The sequence below is a fragment of the Lissotriton helveticus genome, chromosome 9 (assembly GCF_964261635.1).
Source record: "Lissotriton helveticus chromosome 9, aLisHel1.1, whole genome shotgun sequence".
Classification (NCBI taxonomy): domain Eukaryota; kingdom Metazoa; phylum Chordata; class Amphibia; order Caudata; family Salamandridae; genus Lissotriton; species Lissotriton helveticus.
Window position 1 is genome coordinate 903,255,257 of NC_136070.1, and position 21,361 is coordinate 903,276,617.

Here is a 21,361-nt window from a genome sequence, read left to right on the forward strand (position 1 = left end):
GCCAAGCTGTGGAAGACCATCGCCCAGAAGGTGTGATCCATGGGGTTTAAAACTCGGAGCTTCAGTCATTGCTGCAAGAGGTGGCAGGTCCTTCGTGGCTGGACCATGAGTTTTGCAGAAGTACAGCAGGGCCTGTCACTTCCAGGCAAGAGGGGCGGGTGCCGAACTAAAGGTCTGTCGCCATGTCACCCTTACAGGTCTACTCACATGAGAAGGGTAAGCTGTGGAGGACCATCGCCCATAACTGGCCTCCATGGGATTGGAAATTTAGCACGTCTGCCATTGCCACAAGAGGTGGCAGGACCTTTGTGGCTGGACTAAGAAGATCGCTGAAGTCCAGCTGGGCCTGTCACTTCCAGGCAAGAGGGGCGGGTGCCAAACCTTGAAACCCCCACATGCTCCTCATCCTAGCAGTGGATACCTGACCAGGATGGGCAGTTGAAAGCCACACAGCTGCAAGGAAGGGGTGAGTATGTGCCTTATCACACAGCTTTTTTAAACATGCATGTTGTAGTATCTTAGACTGCTGTCCCCTTTACAAGTCGGAAGTCACCCAAAACCACTGTTCAGTTTTAAATTACGCATATGCATAAAGGATTATTAGATGCCAGGTTATGCCCCTTTCATCAGGGACATGTGAGGAAGTTATGTTCAGGGTAGTGACAGTAGTGCCATGCTCATGTGATCAGCACAAATTACATGTGCATGGAGATAACCTGAAGGAGTAATGCAATTGCTCAACATGTGTCAGAACACTGACTAATGTATGACCTGTTCTGTGTAGGTTCAACAAATCTGTAAAGCATATTGTTATTGGAGCACTCAAGTATGAAAAGCGGATGTATGACGTTATAACGCATACTTTTACTCCGCAGACCATTACAACGCGACTTTTACTCCGCATACCGTTACAACGCATAGCGCCTTGGGGCGCTGGATAGTGGTAAGTATAATTTACTATTCTAACTCCAGTCCCCGTGGACCCTAGGGAAGGTGTTGGATAGTAAATTATACTTATTCCCTATCCTAGAGCGCCCCCCAGCGCAATGCGTTGTAATGGTATGCGGAGTAATGGTCGCGTTGTAATGGGTCTGCGGAGTAAAAGATCCGTTGTAACGGGTGTATACCATGAAAAGCACATGCTATACACCCAGCAGCAGGTGATGTCAATGTTGAGGACTTGGGGAGTTTTGCTTGATCAGTGTGCCAATGTTAGGTCCCAGCCGGGTTGCTCAGTGTAATAAAATGTTTCCCATGGGCCAATTACAGGTATGCTAACTCTGGTCACCTTTCACACTGGCCTTTCACATGATTGTGTGGAAGATTCTTTTCACTCCAGCCAAAAGAGTGAGTCCATGTGTCTGACTCTATAACAGTGACAACACATGCCATTCACTGTCAAACACAGTTTGTCACTGGTGGAAAGTGGCTGAAAATGTAAGGTATGATGTTAGATAAACATTCACAATGGTTGACATGGGTGTAAATGATGTTGACTATTCATACCTGAGGGCTTTGTAAACCATGTGTACGATGCATCACTCTCAAATTGGTGGATGTCAAATATGCATCATTTTGAAATAAGTTAACAAAATGAAATAGAAAATAAGAGTTATGTAAGCTGTACAGAGGGGCCGATTAGCATGGAGGATTTTCCGCCTCCTCCGGGCCGGCGGAAGCCACCTCCGGCCCGGAGGAGGCGGAAAATCCTCTGCGGAGTCACCAAAGACCCACCGCCGCATTACGATGGCTGGTGGGTCTTGGTTTCTGTCCGCTGCTTTTCCGCCGCGGTCGGATTACAACCGCGGCGGAAAAGCTCTCATTTGGCTGGCAGTGTCTATCAGACACCGCCAGCCAAATTAGGATGCATTTGTAAACATGCTTTTCCGTGGCGGTTTTTCCGCAGTGGAAAAGCATGTGTACTTTTGATTTTGGGGGCCCGTTGCGGGCCCCCAGGGTGTAGGCGGGTGGGGGGTGCACATGGGGGGTACCTATGGTACCCCCCAGTATTTACATGCACAAAGCGGCAGGCACCGCGCGGTGCCTGCCGCTTTGTGCATGTAAATGTTAAACATGCACTTTTAACATTGCGGCGGGTGCTGCTTGAAGCAGCACCCGCCGCAATGTTAAATATCCAGGATGTGACCGCCAGGGTGGCGGTCACATCCTAATTTGCACGGAGGGACCGCCGCAGCCTATGCGGACGGTCCCTCCACCTCTGGGTTGGCGGACGGACGCAAGTCCGTCCGCCATCCTAATCGGCCCCAAAGTGTGCAAAATGTCTAATAGAAGTCAGGAACATTCAGATTTGGCCCGTACAAATGGGGACTTCAGCAGTCTAGACCGGATTGGTACCCATTGTTGACTGGACTCATGAAGAATAGGGGTTCAGTACTAATAGTCTGTACAGACCATGCACCCACACTGGCCAGTGGCATGGTGTTCCACCAGTAGCATTATGAAGATGCAGTCATCGGACATGGAAGTGGGTTGACCGTTGTTCACATCGGAAAACGGTGAGCTGTTTATAATGTGCACAACATTCTGATTCATCTTCATGAAACTGTGCCTAGATGACACAAGGCAGTGTGCCACATGCCTCTCACTCTAGCTATGTCTACTGACTTGGTGTCTCCATAGTAAGAGTCAGATCTGTGACCTTACAGTAGAGAACCTAAGTTACAGGACAAATGAGTACAATCACTCTTATCGGTGTGACGTAACTCATGCAATGACTACACAACCTTTGCAGATGACATCATGTTTGAAGGAGCAATGGTTGACTAACAAGTGCCATGGATGTAAATGTATAAAAAGGTAATAGCACTAGTCAAAATTATGAATGTGTTTGCTCTGTGAAGATTTGTGATGTTACCTATGTGTTGAGTACATACCGATGACTTATGTGATTCTTTTTCATTTTTGTTCACAGCATCAGCACAGGCCAGCAGAGGAGGCAGTGCCATAGATGGAGGGGGAACAGTTTGCCAGTCTGGGTCCAGTGCTGAGCCAGAGGAGGAGGGACCCAGGGGCACGGAGGGTGAGGGGAGCCATACTGAGGGCATGTCTGAGACAACATCTGCAGGATCTGAAGACTTCTCCAACTCCAGTGATGACTCCCTTGTGGTGGTGAAGGAGACAGGGACTGAATCCTCTACATCGGAGTCCACCACCACCAGCACTACCATCTCCACCCTCCCAGCTGCTCACAGGCAAAGTGTCCATTGCCGCTCCTGTGGAAGGGTAGGTGTCTCCTTCACGGTCGGCCCCTCACCCCCTGCCCCGGTTTCTCCTGCTGCCCTGAGTGTGGAAGCTATTTCTAAGTATGGGCCGAAAATTCATTCCGCTCGCGGAATTTGCAGATTTCCTGCAATTTCTCGATCCGTGAATCTCGCAAAATTGCGGCAAAATCCGCGAGCGGGACAAATTTTGTTCAGGAAGCACTTACAAAAGGGTTACAAAGAAATTAACTTCAACTTGGGCACCTGCTGTAACCCTGTAATACTTCCTGAGTGGCGCCTCCAGAGTTGTTGCCTACTTGCAACTATTCTCTGACCCTGCTCTGACCCTCGAAGCAGGGTCAGAGAATAGTTACAAGTATGGCACAACACTCCAGGCTGTCACAAAAATTAAACCACAACAGGAAGCACTTACAGATAAGGAAGCAGGTGCCGGACTTGAAGCTCAAATTCAGTAACACATTAACCAGCCCCCGGTTGAGGCTGGGCAGGTGTGCTTTCTCCCCATAATCTACAGTCGTGAACCAGAGGGTGCTGTGATGAACCAGAAGGTGCAGTTGTGAACCAGAGGGTGCTGTGATGAACCAGAGGGTGGCAGTGGTGAACCAGAGGGTGGCAGTGGTGAACCAGAGGGTGGCAGTGATGAACCAGAGGGTGGCAGTGATGAACCAGAGGATGGCAGTGATGAACCAGAAGGTGGCAGTGATGATCCAGAGGGTGGCAGTGATGAACCAGATGATGGCAGTGGTGAACCAGAGGGTGCTGTGATGAACCAGAGGGTGGCAGTGATGAGCCAGAGGGTGACAGTGATGAACCAGAGGGTGGCAGTGGTGAACCAGAGAGTGGCAGTGATGAATCAGAGGGTGGCAGTGGTGAACCAGAGGGTGACAGTTACGAACCAGAGGGTGGCAGTGGTGAACCAGAGGGTGGCAGTGATGAACCAGAGGGTGGCAGTGGTGAACCAGAGGGTGGCCGTGGTGAACCAGAGGGTGGCAGTGATGAACCAGAGGGTGGCAGTGATGAACCAGAGGGTGGCAGTGATGAACCAGATGGTGGCAGGGGTGAACCAGAGGGTGGCAGTGGTGAACCAGAGGGTGGCAGTGGTGAACTAGAGGGTGGCAGTGGTGAACCAGAGGGTGGCAGTGATGAACCAGAGGGTGGCAATGATGAACCAGAGGGTGGCAGTGATGAACCAGAGGGTGGCAGGGATGAACCAGAGGGTGGCAGTGATGAACCAGAGGATGGCAGTGATGAACCAGAGGGTGGCAGTGATGAACCAGAAGGTGACAGTGGTGAACCAGAGGGTGCTGTGATGAACCAGATAGTGGCAGGGGTGAACCAGAGGGTGTCAGTGGTGAGCCAGAGGGTGGCAGTGGTGAACCAGAGGGTGCTGTGATGAACCAGAGGGTGACAGTGGTGAACCAGAGGGTGGCAGGGGTGAACCAGAGGGTGCTGTGATGAACCAGAGGGTGGCAGGGGTGAACCAGAGGGTGCTGTGATGAACCAGAGGGTGACAGTGATGAACCAGAGGGTGGCAGTAGTGAACCAGAGGGTGGCAGTGGTGAACCAGAGGGTGGCAGTGATGAACTAGAGGGTGGCAGTTCTGAAACAGAGGGTGGCAGTGGTGAACCAGAGGGTGCTATGATGAACCAGAGGGTGGCAGTGATGAACCAGAGGGTGGCAGTGGTGAACCAGAGGGAGCTGTGATGAACCAGAGGGTGGCAGTGATGAACCAGAGGGTGGCAGTGGTGAACCAGAGGGTGGCAGTGATGAACCAGAGGGTGGCAGTGATGAACCAGAGGGTGGCAGTGATGAACCAGAGGGTGGCGCTGCTAAACTGCCCGGGGGCCCTGTGGGTGTGAGCCCCTGCGCTGCTGAGCTGCCCAGGGGTTGTGAGCCCACGCGCTACTGAACTGCCCGGGGCCCAGTGGGTGTGAGCCCCCGTGCTGCTGAACTGCCCGCAGCCCTCTCAGTGTGAAAATCATTCGTGCTCAATTGCCTGGGAGCCCTCTGGGTGTGAGCACACATTGTGCTAAGTGTCCCCCTGCCCCCAGTACATATATACCCGTACCGCACAGCACCATTATGCTCTTGCACCATGAAGTCTGGAGCCTGGATGCTCCTGATCCATGTAGGTGGTACCACCATCTGGTGCAGTCAAAATGTAAAGTCATAACTTGCTACACAGCACCAATAAACATGTGTCCCCCCTAGCACCGGTATGTGCATGTACCAGGCGTGGAGCACCCGCATGCCACTGCACCCTACTGCCCAGCGCCAGCATATGCCTGTATGGGGCAGTTTAGTATGAGATGGGACATTGTCCAGCAGCAGCAGCTGCATGCGCCTGAACCCACTGAGCAGGATCAGAATGGGTTTATACCAACACGCGCAGCAGAGCTGTCTTGAACATCTGAAGGATTCTGGGGTCCTGTGCCAAACGTATTTTTGCATCCATGAGTTTCCCGAATGCCATCCCCGTGTAGCTCCTGTGACCAGGAGGCTGCTTTCTCCTCATCTGCTGCTCTGCTCGGTCTCTGACCCTTTATAAACAAGATGCATGTGAACTTGCATAGAAACCCCACTCGTTTGACCCCATCCATCACACACTAGCGGTATGAAACATCTTCCCCCCCCGTCCCCACTATAATGGCCAGCTCACTCAAGGGACCTCGGCGCCTTTTGGCGCGCTGGCAAAGTTACAGGCACACATTGTCACATATTTGTGCAAATGGCACAAAAATCCGCGAGTTCGCGGGAAAATTCGCGAACTCGCAGACTTTTTTTGCAATTTCGCACAAATTCACGGACAGCGAATTCGCAAATTTCACCCATACTTACTCTTTATGAGGTTCTATTTTTCCTTCTTTCTTTGGCCCAGCAGGGCTCTGCTCTGGGCACTCTAAAGGGCTACCTTTCCACCATTTCAGCCTTCCTTAGGCTTCCTAATCAGCCTTCTCTTTTCAAGTCCCCTGTTGTAAATAGATTCCTAAGGGCATTACTCATCTTTTTCCTCCTGTTCCCTTCGTAATGCCCCAGTGGGACTTGAACTTGGTTCTTACCTACCTTATGTGCGCTCCCATTGAGCCACTACATAACTGTCCTATTAGGCTTCTCACTTTAAAAACTGCCTTTCTGGTGGCCATCAGCTCTGCACGCAGAGTGAGTGAGCTGCAAGCTCTTTCTTCCAAGCCTCCCTTTCTGGCTGTTCATCTGGACAAGGTCGTCCTACAAACTAGACCTTCCTTTCTTCCAAACGTGGTTACTTCTTACCACATTGGCCAAACCATCACTTTGCCCACCTTCTCTCCACCTCCGCATCCTTCAAAAGAGGAAGAGAGGCTCCACCGTCTTGTTCCAAAATGTGAACTTTCCTTCTACTTGGATCGCACCAAACAATTCCGGGTGGACAACCAGCTCTTTGTTGATTACGTGGGCATTAAAAAAGGTTGGGCTGTGCACAAACGGACCATCTCCAGGTGGGTAGTTCTGTACATAAAAGCCTGCTATTCTTTGGCAAAGAAGGAGCCTCCAGTGGGACTGCGTGCCCATTCTACCAGGGCGACGACAGCTACCACTGCTTTGGGACGAGGAGTCCCCCTAAATGACATCTGTCAGGCAGCTACGTGGGCATCATTGCACAAGTTCACCAAAGTTCACCAAGTCAGGAGAGGTGGCTCCTTTGGCCGTTCTGTTCCCCAGGACTTTCTGGTGTGAACTTAGTTCACAGACCTACCTCCGGGGTTGGTATTGATGGAGTATCTATACTAAGGTAAGGAATCTATAACTAACTGTTTCTTTCAGATGAAAAAGTTACTTACCTTCGGTAACGATATATCTGAAAGAAACATAGGCTAGTTATAGATGCCTTACTGCCCCACCCATCCTTCCCGCTATGTGAACTGACCTCTAGGGTTAAGGACATCCTTTCAGGGCCCTAGTCTTGTGCACCAGCGGTCAGTGTCTTGCATGGCTTTGCACTTCTGGCGTGGAAAGTCATGTACAGAACTGATGAGGGCAGCGTCTATATAGCTACCGCAATGTCATCCCGGCGACCACAACTCCGACGATGAACGTGGAGTCGACCAATGCCACCTTCCGACGCGCAGGGTTACTGCTGACAAAAATCTTTCAGGATCCATTCTGACGTCTGGGGGTAATTCTAAGGTAAGGAATCTATAACTAACCTATGTTTCGTTCATATATATCGTTAACAAAGGTAAGTAACTTGTTCGTCCATGCTAGCAATGGATTTTAAAACCTTAGTGGGGTGGTAGCGCCTTGCCTGCTGGTACACATGCTGCATCTAGTGCTTGGGGTCCTGATAGATCTACGATGCTTAATATTTAGAGACAAAATAGGGTGCTGTAGCTGGTCCAGGGGAGGTGGCCCTATGTTGCCTGCTTAGTTCTGGACTTAGTGAAGGCATTCCATACTATTGATTGGGAATACCTGCTGCGTGGAAGCTGCAACAACACATATGTCTTTTTCCTAATGAGCCGACGGCCCAAGTCCCAGTTTTGTAAAGACATGTCACCCTCTTTTATATTGGGGAATGGGACTCATAAGGGCTGTATCCTTTTCCCACTGCTCTTTGCCCTGGCAATGAAGCTTCTAGACCAGAAACTTTGTCTGGGGTAGTAAGTGTTGTGTGTTCCCCCTCTGTGTGGTGTATCCTCCTCGAGAAGTAATGGCGGGTGAGCAGAGGGGAATGCGGTAGCTTTGGGTGTTTTGGTACTTAGGGATCTGTGACTGTCATGATACAAAACCATCTCACTGTGTAAATCTGACCAGGGCCATATCCTCATTACGTCCACAGATGGATTTTTGTAGCACTCTCCTAGTCACAGCCCAAGAATGTATTTCACTTTCCAAGACGGTAATACTCCCCCGAATCTTGTATTTTTTTCCACCTCCTAGCGGTAGCTGTGACGTGTGCCACCTCCAGGGAGTTGGTCACCATGCTATGAGGGTTGATCTGTAATAGGGGCAGGATAAGTGTGGCTCTGCAGATGCTGCAGCTGCCTGTGTGAAAGGGTGTCTAGGGTGTGCAGATTTTATGGAATGTTTCATGGCAGCCCCACTGCAATGGCCGGTGTCATGTTTGGCTGGGAGGTAGTTGTACGTAGTGGGCATGTTCCCAACATGTAGGGTACAGAAGAGGGCTGCATCAATGTTACTCCCTGGAGCGCAGCTCCTCTGTGGAGCTGACAGCCTGGTGAAAGTGGCTTATTTGAGCTATAAGGGCCTGAGGCAGACATGAGCCCGTACTCTCTGTCAATTGGTTTGAACTTCCTAACACTGTTCCATACAAGCATTGCTAGGGAGGAACTGACAGCATGGAGCGACACAGGATTGACCTCAGTGGGGGACCTTTTTTCCACGATCCCGGAGGATTTGGGGTTGTCATATACAGTGGTTTCCAGAAACTACCTACACCACTGTAAGATACATTGGGGTGGTTGTGGCACTGTAGAGCTAGCTTGTCTAACGGTTGACGTATCCTGTGGGGGTGTCCGGAATTGGTTTGGACACCAAGCCCTTAGTTTAGGTCATCCAAAATGCACAGGTCCTGGGAATTCCTAGGAACTACATGACATTACCTTTGGCCAGTTGCAGGAAAATCCTGACATTCCAGGGGGCCATTTCTTGGGACATAGCACACTAATAGCTGAGATGGGACACCTATGAAGAGTCACAGACAGTGAACCAGAGCATATCCCCTTTACCCACACCCTACACGTCATGGCTTGATGTCAGAGACTGGTGACGTTGTTTGTTAATGGCTTTGCACACATGAGCCACTGTCACCCGTTCGCTGGCTATCAGACACTGATGTGGGATGAGCCCTAACAGCCTAGGATTGGCAATGCACTAGGCACTACTGATGTACAGTTTCTTGTGTTGCCAAACTCCAGTACATTCAGTTCAACATCCAACACAGGGCATGTCTCACCCCAGATGTCCAACCCCAAATGTTTATGTCCTGTCCTCTGTGCCCAAAATGTCATGCACCAAATTTGGATTTGATATATATGTTCTGGACATGGCAGTATGCTGCAAACCCTTTGACCCAGAGTTACAGATGTATTTGACACAGTGATGGGTTGGGTCAACCTCCTTCCATTGAAGGAGATGCAGCAAGAGATATTCATGCTGAAGAGGTTTTAAAAGATATCCAGTGAAAGGATGAATTTGTAAATGCTAATAGCACGCCAGGCCATGTGCATGCATTGTTAGGCCACTGAACTCTCAACACTGTAACACTTGAGCACAGCGACTCTCTAATGGGGTAGGGCTGAGGCAACTGTGCTGTGCATGGAGTAAACTGTGTGCCTCACATGATTCCAATAGCTAAGCTGTAGGACAACTTGTTACAGGACTTACAAGATACACAGGAAGAGCAACTGGATCGGGGAAGGACTTTGAAGGGCCAGGCTCGCACATAGTCATGGACCTATCAGAGGTGCTCCTGATATGGCTAGATGAAGCAGCTGCTCTGTCATGTGAGCAGACTGGGTGCCTGACATCTTCTCCTTCGATCACATGGGTGGGGTCTCCTAGAATCCACATATGCTAAAATGTCAACTCTTAACAGTGGCTGTTGTACTAGAGGCCACAGTCTCACCACCCATGTCTGGAGTGTGAGGTATGTGGGATGCTGACATTCTAATTGCCCAGAATCCCTCTGTGCTCACTTGTCTTGTTTTGGTTATTGTGTTTTTTGCAGTTGTTCAATATTGTACAATATGCTCCTGTTGTGGTATACTTGACTCAGTGATGAATGTTTGTTATGCACAGCCGACCAGATCCGCATTGCCTGCTTAATGAAAGATGATTTACATCCATACTAATTTGTTCCCAAGACATGATCATGAGATGAAAGTAAGAGATTTCTTTGGATGTGGAAATGTATTGTGACTCGTGTGCAGCTACATACATTGATCCATATGCCAAACGTAATTCCCTACCTCTTTATTTCATGTGAGAAATTGTCTTAGTTTTTAGATGTGTGTCTTCCTTTCCCAAGGTTTTGGTCATTAACCATCCTTTATGTGCCTGAAGAATTGTAGCATGCTCAGTGTGTAGTCTTAGTACTCTCGACTTTCCTGAGAAATGTAACTCCAAGTGGGACATTTTAAGGCCATGTCCTAACTGTACAGGTAGGGATCCTAGCTCATGCCCTGCTGGCTGGCCACAGTGAACAGTGGTGGAAGAATGCCACAGGTCCACCTGGGACATGTATACCTGGTCTGACAAAGCATACTTGGCCCCAAGATATTTGTGACCTTATGAATTGGAGTGATGTGTGCGTGTATGCAACCTGCGTACATGATATGGATTGTATGGAAGGAATTCATATGTCTGAGTCCTGTGCTGGATCTTTCAAATGTTGTTATTACTGGCACATATAACATCCCATGCTGGTTGTGACTGCCTATAGTGACCTGGTTATCTGACCTGCGGTGAGGCTGGGCTCATGGATAGCAGAGGCTCTGGTGGACACCTGCTCCGACACTGCTGTACTCATCAGGACACAGGATGTGGGACTGCGCCATTGGCTGATGGGGGAGTGCCAGGCCAGGTTGGACTATATTAATCAATTTAGTGTTTAGAGTCATGTATTGATCTGTCAACAATTGGTGCATCAGGTTAAGTAAGATGTGATATTGTTAACGAGTTTAAGAGATTATTAGATGTTTTTGGTTATGTGTTATGTTTGATTGATTGCGGTATTTTCTCCAGTATTGGAGCTTTCATAGATTCACATGCCTGAATCATTCCCCGTCGTAGAGACGGGAGTCACTCCTGTCTCGACGCGGGGGAATGATTCAGGCATGTGAATCTATGAAAGCTTCCAATACTGGAGAAATACAGTTACAGGTAAGTAACTTGTTTTCTTACTCCAGTATTGGAGCTTTCATAGATTCACATGCATGAATCATTCCCCATCGTTGAGACGGGAGTGACTCCCGTCTCGACGACGGGGAATGATTCAGGCATGTGATTCTATGAAACCTTCCAATACTGGAGAACTACAGTTACAGGTAAATAACTTGTTTTCTTAATCTATGCGGGGTTGTATGTGATTTTTTGGGAGGGTGTTGAGTTTTTTTTGCAGGTTTTCATTCCTGAGTTACAGTGGAGGAGGAGATGTGTTTTTTTTATTAAAGAAAACCTTATACAGTTGCATACACTTCAGATTCAAGATATACAAATCTGGTCCACTCTGGGAAATGTATGCCACTATGAATTCAAAGTTACGTGCCACTGGAACTTTAAATACAAATAATTATCATCAATCTGAATCCACTCACCTGTGATCAAGGCAGTATGCCAAAACAAGTAAGGAAGCAGTACATGCTGTGTTCCCTTCTTTGAAATAAAGAATGGTTCAGGAATTGCGATATTGCACTCTTTGTGGATACTTCCATTAAAACTATTAATTTTACATACATTTCCTTTTATTTTTCAGTGTTCTTGGGGCGTTTCTTCTTTTTGTAATTATTTTTCGTGTTTTTGAAGGTTTGATTATAGAACGGATTGTAACATTGGATCCCTTTTCATCAGTTGTATTTTTGCATTTTTTTGAGCAAATTTATTTTTGTATATGGAATTGGGTTTGGATCGACTTTGTTTCGGAAATCTACTTGTTTGAGGACAATCTTCTGCAACAAAACTGTAAGTTATTTTTGATTATTTTGTTTATTTTTGTGATTTGGTTTGCTGTTGTATTTTCTTTCAATAATTTTATTATGTCATATGTTATTGTTTGAATATTTAAACATCATTTAATAATATTTTTTTTTAATTTAAAGAGAAGTAATAGTTTTTGTTTGGTGTATTTTGATTATTGTAGTAGGTGGTGTTTGAATAGCTATCATTTTTAGATTAAAGATTTTGCAAATATAGTTAGGTATTTTAGTCCTTGGGTGTTTGGATATATTCCAGATTTGTATTGTAAGTGCTTGTACATTGTTTTGGTTTGTTTACTTAGTTTAGGACCTATTTTAGTTACAGATTGGTCTAGTCTAGCTATCTCCAGACTTACAGCGGCGCAGGAGTGGCGGCCCACTGTTTTGCTGTTTATGACTTACATAGTTGTACCGGCGGTGAGCCGCCTGCTGCGCCAGGGAACAGTCGAATCCTGGTGGTGGTGCAGGAGCACCACAACACATTATGCTGAGCAGGGACTGGCGCAGTCCTGCTCAGCATATTTTGAGTTCTTGCACCACCAGCCTTTTCATGGCCGTGCCCCGCCATGAAAAAGCTGGCAGGGCAAGAACAGGGCCGCCATGTCTCCCATGCCATGGGGATAATGTTGTGCCCCCTATCTGTATTCTCTCCAGTTCCAGCATGGCATGGATGTCACCATTCATGCCATGCTGGAACTTTTTGGCCGTTCCCATTGTGGTGCCTATTTTTAAGGCACCGCAATGGGAACGGCCAAAGGACCGCTGACTGTATTACAAGTTGCACATTTTTAACTTGTAATACGGTCAGCAGTCCTTGCACGGCTTTGACGCAGCAGAGGGGGAATTGCGTCGGCACCGCTGCACCAAACTCATAATCAGACCCTTAGTTTTTGTTAGCTTTGATCCTTTTTTATAGATTCTAGTAGCTTGTGTAGACTTGGTTGTGTTCTTCCTAATGTGGCTTGGAAGGCATTATGCCACCATTCCACTGCATTGTTGGTTTTAGCTTTTTGGGCAAGAGTACTGTTGTACACATTCCACCATGGAATGTGGAATTTTGGTTGTCATCTATGTGTTGATTTTGTGAAGTCTCCCTACCTATGTCTCTTCAAAAATAGTCTAGTAGGGAGTTAATTTTGTTTCATTTCATTGGTAGAAGAGACTTTCTATAAGTAGATTATAGTAGTTTGCCAGTTCTGTTATGGAGACGTAGGCTAGGGCTATTAATGTTTTTATTTGAATGTAAAGTTACTGTTTGTTGCATATTCTACACTTAGAGCCTCATTACGACCTTACAGCAGAGTGGTCGCACTGCGGTGCAAATGGCTGCGCCACCGGTCTGTCTGAGGTCGCTGCCGCCCACACGCCAGATTACTAATTTTCAGGGGTCTGGCGGGCGGCGTGGTGGTTTCCCCTGCAATGCCCTTTAAAATGCGCCAGTGCCTTTTGAAAAGGAACCACAATGGGAACACCTTACAAACTTCCTGCACGGCATGAACTCGAAATTCCATGCCGTGCAGGAACCTATGTGCATGCATCCATGAGGGCACATGGCCGCAATATGCTTGGCGGGACCGCGGTGGTCCCGCCAAGCATATTGCGGCTTCTGACCTCTGCTCCTTCAACCGGCGGTCCTAGTGTGGTAAATAAATAATTAATTACCGGTACTATTTTTGAATACAGTGAATAAAACAGATAGCTCAATAAATAAGAGACAGGGTTCGAGGTATCTTGAGTCTTACAGGCTTTAATCAGGCATAAGGGCAGGGACAGGAACGGGATAGCCTGCACGGAAATAGAAAGGATGGCAGCTGCCAGGGAACGGGAATCGGGGGATTGGCATGGGCAGCTTTCAGTAACAGTACACAGTATATATACTAAAACAATTACATTACATTCAATACAGTAGGCGTAGCAGTAGGCGTAACTCGTAGCAGTCGCGAAAGATAAGGACAAAATGAGTGTAACAAGAAGGCGTGTACAGGGCGTATACATAGGCATGTGATGTAGACGTCATGGAAGTGTCATAAATGGGGCGGAAACATGGAGGGGGCTACCTGAGCAGCTGGGACCTTTAACCTAGCGGTGCGCGCAAACGGGCAATGACGTGTTACCAGGAGGAACTGGGGCTATGACTTCTGTGCTGGAAGAGGAGACTAAAGTCTGCAGTGTCAGAACGACTTGTACCTATATCATATCTGGTATCTTGTGTTTGGAGTACATGTTGATAGAATCCAAAAGTTATCAGGGCAAAGGCTACTTGACACTAAGACTGGTGCGATCATAATTCTACATGTATTGCGTGTGCTAGGAATATTCTATGAATATTAATACAGTATTTCTCTTACATGGAGACAGAAAGGCTAGACCATGGCTGAAACTATTGATGCGATTCAGTAGCTTAGGAATGCAGAAAAGGAGGGCTGGACTGATAACTAGAAGCATAACATACTCTTGGCAGACTGGGAGGCAGAGCCAGGCCGGGCCGGGCACTGTGAGGCAGGAAGTAAGTGAAGGGTCAGGGATGCAGGTGGGGGCTGCATCGCTCCTCGGAGAGGGTTCAGGAAACTGGAGCTGAATCTGGTGTCCGGGCCCCTTTTGAGGCCTAGAAACGGGGACAATTCAATGGATTAATGTGCACACTGAAAAAGGTGGCAACATAGGCCTAATACTCGTTGCTTTCACAAGAACTGGAAACTGGCGTACTAGAGATGGACACAACTATAATTGCGTCTTTTTAATCGATCATAGGGGGAATACATGCATATCAATCATGCACATATAGCATAATATGGGGAACACGTAGGCACATATAACATGGCAAAATTTACTTTTCCACATTCCCTCCTTGTGCCCTACGTTTCCATCAGGAAACATCAATATTCATGATACCATCTATCTGTTCATATAGCATCATTTGCTCGTCTCGAATTGTCTTGGAACGGGATTTAGGACTAGGAATACAAGAGGTAGCACACATGCCGCAAATCGCAGGGCCACATTGTAAACAGAGGCAGCAACTGAATATGACCATTACTGCTATACCTAGGAATGACAATACTTTCCATCCCCAGGCAGATATGATACTCCAGAGCCAACCGGACCATGTCCAGGTGCCTGGATTCTGGTGTAACTGATGGGCAATTTTATGAAGTCTGATTATAGCTGAATAAACAGACGGCGCGTTATTAGGAATGAAAATGCAGCAACTAGATCCAATGACTCTACAAGCTCCTCCTCTATCGGCCAGTATGACGTCAAGAACGAGACGATTTTGGAGCACAACAAATCTCATAGCAGATTGTTCTTCAGTTAAGTTACCTAGAGCGGAAGTAGTCTAATTCACTACTGCTTCAAGGGTTCTGGTTAACCTACGTATTAACTTACTATTCTGGACAGGGCCTATAAAGAAGAAGAAACCTTTATTGTAGTCTTGATATTGTTCTAGAGCAGTTTCAGTTTGATCGACAATTGGGGACTCGGTCTCCCTTTTATGTCTAACGTGTACTAGATGTGTGTTTCTGTGATAATCGGATGGGGCTAGAAAAACTGGTGGCAGTAGGAAAGCAATGTAACATGTTCCATCCCAATCGAGGGGCAGACGAACATATGCGGTCTGACCACAAACAAAATAAGAATGACGTGAGGCTTTGAAAATAGATTTCCCACTGTCACTATACTCGACAATAGTAGTACAATCACTATGTCCTACATGTGCGGAACCATTCTTTCTGACACATAATTCGCCTTTGACTGGTAGTACTGAAATAGCAGGCAAATCTGGAGTAGTATCGGACTGAACATTCAGGACCATGAAATTCGAGGAATAATTACCTAAATCATATACTTCATTCTCTAGATCTAACCCTGTTCTATGGGAAAGACCTTGCTTGTCTGGAAAACATGTTCTATTCAGAAGGGACATATCAGTTGAGGATGACGTTAACGTGGACCATGCTCCACACGAACCATTATGTGAAAACGGATAAGGAAACAGTGGCAGAACTCCCTTCGGTGTCTGGAAAGGGGGGAGTCGACCACACACCCAACAATTAGTGGCATTGCTGGTCTGGTGTGAATAGTGCAACATTCGAATGAATGTGTTGTTACGCATAGCAAGACGATAGGATAGCTCGTGAGGAGGCAGATCACTAAATGTGTGCTCTACTGTAGTATTAGAAAACATATGTACATGTGAAATTGGAAAACATAAATGTAAAGCATAATTTATGCATGTAACCATAAGACTCAAAAATAACAAGAAAAATAGAACGATAATACATTTCTTAGAGTTTTGACTAACTCTCTCACTGTGTGGGTCTATCTCATACATGTCAGGAACCTGTCTAACCGTTTCACCCGAGAGGGACTTAGACAATTAAACTGGCTGACTTATTTTACTAGACCTCAATATGGCTTTATACTCCTGCTGCGGAGTTTTCTCTAACAGGGGAAGTTTGAATTCAGAGTCTGTCTTTGGGCAGTCCTTAGGAATAAGGCAGTCTTTAATAAATGTCTTTTGTCGTAATCCATGGAATTTCTTGATATGACTGATGTGGACCCATCCCTTCCGGCCTTCTAGCTTGACTGCGGTCCTTGTTGTCAACAACACCATCTGTGGCTCCTTCCAACGGGGCTCCAGCGGACTTGAACGATCAAAATTTCGCACCAGGACATATTCTCCCGGAACGACTTCATGCGGTTTCACTTCTGTGTTGTCTGGAAATGCAGCGGCAACCTGTGAACGACAAGAGTGTAGGGCAGACATCAAGGAAGCTAGGTAATCTGTCAGCATATTACTGGAAACGTCTGTAATACTACGGGGTCTAGGTGTACCCCACATGTTTGGAGGGCGGCCGAACACGACCTCATACGGGGACAGACCTGATCTGGAATGTGCAACCATTCTCATGTAGAAAAGAGCGACTGGCAGAGCTACTAACCAATCTACACCTTTCTCTGTACACACTTTAGTAATGCGGATTTTCAAAGTCTGGTTATGTCTCTCTACGAGACCGGCTGCTTCAGGATGGCGTACACAATGGAACTTCCACTGGTACCCTAACAGAAGGGAAACTTGTTTCATGAGCTCGGATGAGAATGGCTGGCCGTTATCTGAATACACGACCCTAGGCAATCCAAAGCGGGGAAAATACTCACGAACCAACTGCCTGGCAGTGGTCGCAGCTGTGTAATCTGGAACTGGATATGCTTCTGTCCACCTGGACAAAGCGCATACAACTACGAGGACATACTTGAAACCTCGACATCGCTCCATCTGAATATAATCCATTTGGAGGACTTCAAAAGGGTGGTCAGGAGGTTGGAATCCACCTTGTTCCACCGGGACACTTTTACCTGGATTGAACTGACAACATATCATACAGGTACGTACTTTCTGCTTGGCTGCTGCTCGTAAATGCTTGTTGAACCAAAGGTTCTGAATACTGTCTAACATAGCTTTTTCTCCTAGATGTGCTGGACTATGTGCGGTATTAATAATGACTTGAACCATAGAGTCGGGGAGAAACCATATGGCTTTTCCCTTTGTCAACCATCCTTGATCTGTCTGGACCCCTCCTTGTTCGGACAGTTTCTTGATTTCTTCGGGAGTAGCATGTAACTGTATGTCTATGACATCTTGTGTAGGGTCCTTAACTGTCATACAAGTAGTCTGATCTGGAGTGAGTGTCTGTGTCGTGTTAACTGGAATGTCTGGAGTCTGAGCTGTGAGCTTGGCTGTTTGATCTGCTAGATCGTTACCCTGAGAAATGATGTCAGTGACTTTCGTATGTGCCTTGCACTTCATGATAGCAATAGCTGTCGGTAAATGTATTGCATCTAACAAAGCTTGGATGAGGAGACCATGCTGGATCTTGGTTCCATGAGAAGTCATGAAACCTCTCTCTTGCCAGAGCACTCCAAAGTCGTGTACGACTCCGAATGCGTAACGTGAATCTGTGTATATGTTTACTTTCAGGTTCTTGGCACGTATGCAGGCTTGGGTCAGAGCGACTAGCTCTGCTGCTTGAGCAGACAGGGTGTCAATACGATGTGTTTCTATAACTTCGGTGTCAGTAGTCACTGCATACGCGGCTACTAGTTCTCCTGTACTTGTTCTCATACATGAACCATCCACATAAAGTGTCAGGTCGGGATCAGGTAATGCAATGTCTGTCAGATCTTGTCTTGGCTTTGTCATAGTGTTAACAACTTCCACACAGTCATGTGTGGCAGGATTTGAAGTAACTGACGGTAACAGTGTAGCTGGATTTAGAATGTTGCAGCGTCGGATTTCTATGTGTGGCTGAAACAGTGTCAGTTCATAACCTGTTAAACGTGCAATTGTCAAGTGCTGAGTCTGTGTTCTGTTTAAAAGAACTTCCACAGAGTGTGGAACTTGTACTGTCAGGGAGTGTCCTAACACTATGGAATCACTTTGTCTGATAGCTAGAGCTGTGGCTGCAACTGACTTGAGGCACGCAGGCAGAGCCTGGGCCACTGGATCTAATGTGCTCGAAAAATAAGCACAGGGCTTGTATTGTCCTGCTTGATCTTGTGTGAGAACAGATAATGCAGTACCATCACGTTCTGTGACAAAAAGTGTAAAAGGCTTACTGTAGTTCGGTGTTGCTAGAACAGGTGCTTGGCATAAGGCTTTCTTTAACTCATTAAAAACAAGTGTATGTTCCTGGGTCCAAGGGAGGACAGTCGATACGGCTGCCTCCTGTGTCGTTAACTGTATCAGTTCTTGGCTAGAAATGCATACTGAGGAATCCATTGTCTGCAGTAAGAAGTGAGGCCGATAAAAGCTCGTACCTCCTTCTGTGTCTTGGGCTGTGGAAGACGTGCTATTAACTGGATACGGTCAGGTGTCAACTGTCTACCCCACTTGGACAGTAAGTGTCCTAAGTAGACCACTTGCTGGACACAGAATTGTAATTTGGAAGGGGACACCTTGTGCCCCATCTCGGCCAGAAAATACAGAACTGTAAGTGACGCACGTTCGCAGTCACGTTCAGAACGGGCTGTGATCAGTAGATCATCGACATACTGGAGCAGGGCAGTGTCAGTTGGCATGTGAATATTGTCTAGTTGTCTCTTAAGTGCTTGACTATAAATACTAGGACTTTCTGTAAAACCTTGAGGAGCTCGTGTGAATTTATAGCTTCTTCCATTTAAACAGAAACCGAAAAGGAATTGGCTGTCTGGATGAATGGGGACACTGAAAAATGCGTTCTTGAGATCGATAACTGTGAAGAACGTAGCTTCAGAATCAATGGCTGTCAAGAGGGATGAAATATCTGGGACTACTGGGTACTGGGGTATGATACATTTATTAAGCTCTCGAAGGTCAATCACTAATCGATATACTGGAGGTGCATTTGGATCAGTACGTTTCAGGACAGGAATGATAGGAGAATTACATACGTTGGAGTCAGTTTCTACAACCACTCCTTGAGAAATAAGTTCGTCAATAATTTTGGATAAGGCTGCTACAGCCTCAGGTGGTAATTTGTACTGTCTGATTCGTGGTAATACTACACCTTGCTTGAGAGTCACACGATGGGGTGTGATATGCATACAACCTACATCAGTTGGACCTTGCGCCCATAATTGCTGTGGTACATTCAATAATCTCGGATAAAAATCACGTAATACATAATGACCTTTGAAGTCTCTCAAAAACAGGCGGACCCCTTCTGGGGAACAACATATGACTGCTCCTAATTCTTTCAATGTCTTAATGCCTAACAAATTTTCTGGACAAGATTTTGTGAGTAACAAGTCTGTAGTTCGGGACAATGGACCGACTTCTAGAGTAACTGGTTTCGATATTTCATTAACAATAGGCTTTCCTGAAAATCCAAGGGAAACATTTCTAGAGCCTGAGAGTGGAGCCCCTGGAACTTCGTCATGACTGATGGTAGTCCTACTTGCCCCTGTATCAATCAGAAACTTTCTGTCTTTCCCTAATACTTGACTGTGTACATAGGGACCCTCTTGATCTACAGGTATCTCGATGAGAGGCAAGCCTACCTCCCTCTCTAGGCTGTTTCATGAATACGGCTGATAATCTGGATACTCTGTCTGTGCATACTGATACATCTGTTGTGTAACATGCTGTGTTGCAGCGATAGGCTGCGGTGCTGTAACTGTCTGTTGTGCATTCTGTGGTGACTGAGAAGTCTGTGAAACTTGTTCTTGTCTCGGCGGACGTGGTCTTTCTTTGGTTTTACCAGTAGCTATGTTGTGTTTCAGAACTGCACACTCGTTTATAAAATGACCTGGCTGTTTACAGTAATTGCAGGTCCCTTTAACAGAAGCTGCAGGATGACTGGCTTGATTCGGACCCCTCTTCTGACTGTCTTGTGGAACAGATTGTGCAACTAATACTTTCATTTTCGTGTCTTTCATACGTCTTCTTTCGTGTTCCTGCTCTTCCCTGATTCTGTTCTGGTGATACTGGAGCATTTGTAACATTTGTGACGGAGTATTAGCTTGCCAGGTACTTTCTACTTTCAATACTCGATTTTTAACTTGTGGACTTGAATTCTCGACTAGTTTGGTAACAAAAAGATGAGGGTACGATTCACTACTTGTCTTCAGACCACTGTTAATATTAAAACATTTTTCAAATCTAGAATAGAAATCACTAGTGTCTTCATCTTGTTTCTGTTTACAAGCTGAAATGGCATCCCAATCTTCCTTTTTCGTGGCTAGTAATCTTGGCAAAACTTGTATCAATAACTCGGGCAATTCTTTAGCTTTTTCCCCAAGACCGGTACCTGGTACTCGTGTATTATCTTCAGCTTCTAGAGCTGTCCAATCGATCTTTTTCTCTCCCACCTCCCATTCTTTTTCTTTGAGTTTTTCATATATGCCTGCAGGCAACAGGACCTTTAACATTTTAATGATATCAGGATACGTGTATTCTCCCATACGGAGCATGTCTTTTAATTCACGGTGGAACCCTGCTGGATCTTTATCGTGACAGGGAATTAACTTTTTCATCTCTAAGAGTTCCATCTTTGTGATAGGGGTATAAACAAATACTCGTTCTAGATCACCACCCGTTGTCCTAACTGGGTGTACTTCTCGTAACGGATTCTGTCTATCTATGTAAAATGGTTTACTTTCTGGGGGTGAGACATGAACAAAATGCGGATTTAGAAACGTTCGATATTTGTGGCGCTGTTCTAGAATGATACTAATTAAATCGGTACCTAGACCTTTCCATCTATACTGGAGTAATTCCTTCAAAGCATCATGTAGAGGACCTGGATCAGAATGCTGTCCCTCATACAGTGTAATGAGGTGCTGGATCATATACATACCCACCAGTCGCTGCTCGGCTGGGGGCAGTTTCAGAAACATTTGTGCCACTATTTCATCTGGAAAAGTGGTAGAATCAGTAGTCCACCG

General features: G+C 46.4%; 1 protein-coding gene across 5 annotated transcripts in view; it reads left to right on the top strand.

Moving 5' to 3' along the window:
* The window catches only part of LOC144781977 (uncharacterized), a 393,757-nt gene that overhangs the window by 162,910 nt on the left and 209,486 nt on the right, over nucleotides 1-21,361 (top strand). The window contains exon 1 of one of the 5 annotated variants that reach the window (XM_078661074.1): nucleotides 2,976-3,243. The exons of 2 other annotated variants lie outside the window; for them this stretch is intronic. The gene's annotated coding sequence lies outside the window, so the exon portion shown is untranslated. Of the gene's footprint in view, nucleotides 1-2,975; nucleotides 3,244-11,779; nucleotides 11,922-21,361 lie in introns of those variants that run through there. 2 more of the 5 variants (XM_078661073.1, XM_078661076.1) reach the window with 2 other exon arrangements.